Source organism: Leptinotarsa decemlineata, unplaced genomic scaffold, assembly GCF_025532065.1.
Source record: "Leptinotarsa decemlineata unplaced genomic scaffold, Ldec_3_MD MMD2_tig00004716_RagTag_RagTag, whole genome shotgun sequence".
Taxonomy (NCBI): domain Eukaryota; kingdom Metazoa; phylum Arthropoda; class Insecta; order Coleoptera; family Chrysomelidae; genus Leptinotarsa; species Leptinotarsa decemlineata.
Window position 1 is genome coordinate 38,597 of NW_027412611.1, and position 3,802 is coordinate 42,398.

At 32.5% G+C, this 3,802-nt stretch overlaps 1 long non-coding RNA gene across 1 annotated transcript; it reads left to right on the forward strand.

Moving 5' to 3' along the window:
• Nucleotides 1-1,670: 1,670 nt before the first annotated feature.
• Nucleotides 1,671-3,488, forward strand: LOC141484152 (uncharacterized). Its single transcript, XR_012466506.1, has 4 exons — nucleotides 1,671-2,453; nucleotides 2,655-2,861; nucleotides 2,933-3,025; nucleotides 3,265-3,488. It is a non-coding gene; the product is annotated as an uncharacterized lncRNA (long non-coding RNA).
• The last annotated feature ends 314 nt before the right edge of the window (nucleotides 3,489-3,802 follow it).

Below are 3,802 nucleotides of genomic sequence, written 5' to 3' on the forward strand. Positions count from 1 at the left end.
GTTCTGTGAATACAAGGTAGTACATTGAAATGCAAAGTTTGAAAAATCAAATGTATCTATTTATTTTTAGTTTATAAATCTCAACAACAGTCTCAATAAGTTTTTATTTAAGTCTTATCATTAGTGAGGTTGTAGTAACTGATTGCCACTTTTGACTAGCAAATAACAAATTATTTTAGAAACGTAGTCTTAGATTAGGTACCCGTAATTTACATTACGCTTGTAAACTGAAAAGTATGATGTTTAATCAATTTAGCAAACAGTGTAACTGAAAATCGCATGAAAGAGTTACTTTTGCAAATTATAAATTAAAATTCACATACTTTGATAACAAAACAAAATATATCTTTAAACTTAATAATGAAGAATAAAATTCAAAGTCAAAACTCTTAATAACTGAGAATCACACGAGAGAGTTACTACTTTAAATAGAAAATAAAAATCACATCCTTATATAACAGAACAAAAAATATCTTTTCAATTAGTCATTAATAACGACGAGTAAGATTTGTAGTATAAACTTTGTTGTAATAGGGTTTTTTTACTCATTGTTGAATGAAGATTGATAAAAAGCAGCGTAAACATTTGGTATCAAGTTTTCATTAAGTATCTCACGGAGATCCTTTTTTTGTTAGTACTTAGCTCAATCCTTTCCGAATACAGTTTTTTGAGTTCCAATTATTCTAGTGTCGGCATTTTCATCCTTTTGTTTCTGACGTTAAGTTTTTTAAAATCATCTTTGTAAGAAGTTTTGTGATAGATCAGAAATGGTTCTTCTTTCGTAAACTTCAGCAATTTATTGTTATTCCAGTTACACGTTTCTCTATCTTCATTTTATGAGAAGTTGTAGCCCCATTGAACTTGTAGATCTTTTAAATCAAAAAAATAATGAAAATCAAGTTCGTGAACTAGAATTGGGGATCCATTCTTCTTAGCACTTCTCATCAAGGTGACGTATTGTTGAGGAATGTATATGGGACCAGACTTAAGGCTCTTTTTCACTTCTTTCTCTATTAAGCTATGCACGCTGTCAAATGAAAATGAACTCGCTATAAATTTATTTTTATTCTGGCCACCACAGTTGTCAGAATATAAAATGGCATCTACTTTTTTTCCTCCGGATTGTGCATCAACGGATTGATGGTGGTTGCATAAGCAAGATCCTAATTCGTTTGAGCCTCTCTTACCTTGAGTTTCGTCCCAAAAATAGCAATTTACGCTTTTTAACAGCAATTCTTAGAATCAGATTTTACTTCCTTCGGTTTATCTAACTCTACTATGGTAAAATTGAAACTATTGAGCCTCGATTTATAGTAAAAGGCAGAAATATCGCCCGTTGCATCACAGCCTGAAGATCAAAATTTGCGTAAACAGTCGAATCACTGACGTTTTCGCGATCTGTTCGCTTTTCCTCTCGGGATAAAATTTTCTCTTCCAAATGGGTGTCATATTTTCCTTGAATATCTAGTCTGTTAGCTTCTGTACATAGTAAATATTGATTACATAAGTCGCATTGATCTTTTTTGTCTTGAAAAAGCCAATATTAAACTCAGTAGTAAATATCTCGTAGAACTTGTTAAACTTTCCGTATGTCTTATCATTTTGCTTTTGATTATCAACATAATCTCTGTATATTTCTGTGATCGTTTTTGAACCATGGAACCATTAAATGAAGCCGGTGAATGGGAGCATTCTAAGATCACGATGTGGATATGGACGTTGCCATATTGAATCCGTGATAATTCTTTAATATCACCAATGCTGTGCGGAACTTCAAAACTAACAAATTACATTCAACAGCATGAAGTTATGACATCTATCATGAGGTTAAAATAGACATCAAACATTTCAGAACCTAAACTAGTGCCACATTCACTTCGAAAATATTTGTCATTACCATATAAATCGGCACAGTTCGTTACAAGTAAACTCGTGGCAACACTGTCGAATTTGTCGTTTGGAAGCCTACTACCTGCCTTGCAGTGATGCCAATTTGCCAGTAATTACTGCATTTGCAAGTAATCCGATTATTCAGAAACTAAAATGCAGTAATAAAGATATGCAAGGAATTTGTAAGGACTTTCGATATTCTGCAAGGATTTTGGATATCTCTCTTTATATTGATATATTTAGTGAGAGAGAGAGAGAGAGGAGAAGAGAAACAGTTGATTGAATAGAATAATTACATCGGCGACAGGTTGGTAAGCATTTTGTACAATTCTCATTGGCAACACTGCTGCCTTGTTCTGTTTGTCTATGTTATCCTCGAGTGTTTACTGTTTCCCTCCACTTCGTGTTGACATAGTTTGGTTTGTGATATGTATTGAAAATAGTGAATTGTTACTGTGTTTGGTTTATATATAGTTAAATAATAGATAGAAACTAATAATGGTGCTTTACTGTTGGGTTTGCAAGCAATCCCAATGTTCTAACCAAAAATTGACCTTACACAGGTGAGTGAATACAGGTTTTTGTTCATAGGCGTCACAATGAGTTTCGAATTGCTATAGATAGGTACATCAAAATGAAACCGAAATTCATTTTGCATGGCACGCAGTGAAATGCAAAGTTTTCAGATGAAAACATTTTAAATATACAAATTCTAATAATTTCTTTCTACACGTATTAACGTGTAGTATTAACATTGGCATCAGATTTCCAACTGATGCCAATGTAAGAGCAGTTTGGTTTGAGAATTTGGGATTGAAGCAATGCCCCGAAAATACTCTAAAGAATGCAAGAATTTGTTCCGTTAATTTTGAGGGAGAAGCGTTTGAAGTGAAACCCAGTGGAAAAATATTCCTGAAAAAAGGTGCCCATGCTTTGTCTTATAATCAATAGTATATTCCTCCAACTTCAAGGTATAGTAATCATTCAACAGTTATCATTTTCTAACAATATTTTTTTCGTAACATAAATTAACTTTTTTCAGAAAGGATGACTCATCTACAGATTCGACAGATACAACTTCAGAAAACAATTTTTTGGAAGTTGACAAGTCTATTGATGGCCCTCCACTAAAGAGGTAAGATCAAATCCAGGTGGTGTAACATGATTGAGGCTCATTTTTATAACTATTTCTGCTCCTGGTATTGTGCTAATAATCAAATAATGATCTTTTATGCTCACGGAATGTTGTACTCTTAGTGCTAAAAAAAATATCAAAGGAAAACTGAATTGGTTCCTATGTTTCCTGTGGGATTTTGAAACTAATAGTGTTTTCCATTTAGAAATTGGCCCATCTGAACATTCTATACTTTTTAGATTAAGAAGCAATGTGCAGACTCATCAGACCGAAATATCTCATAATCTGACTCCAGAAATGGGCACACATTCAAAAGGAGAATATGAAAAATGTATTGATTCTAGCTCAGAAACATTGACTGCATCAGAAACTGAACTAATCCATAACTTAGTCACAGAAAAGGAAACAGACTCGCCCACAAATTTGCAGAAGAGAAAGTAAGTGAAAAATAATCTAACAGAGAAATAGTTCTGAGAAGTTATCACAAGCAATGTGTTAGCTTTATTTGTAAGCTAATTTTAACCACGATTCACAAATCTGTATCCGTCAATAGTAACAATATGCGTTCAATAATAATAATAATAATGATTTCAGTTCATTTTGATATTTTAGGCCAGTATTTTTCTGCTTGTCATTTCAATATAAATTAATTATTATTGATATTTGCAGTCTAATCTTATAGTTTTCCAGAATATTCAGAATTCATGTTCTTTCACATGTGCATGCTTGTGAATACAAATAACAGCGTGGACATTATTATTATTATTCTTCATTAAT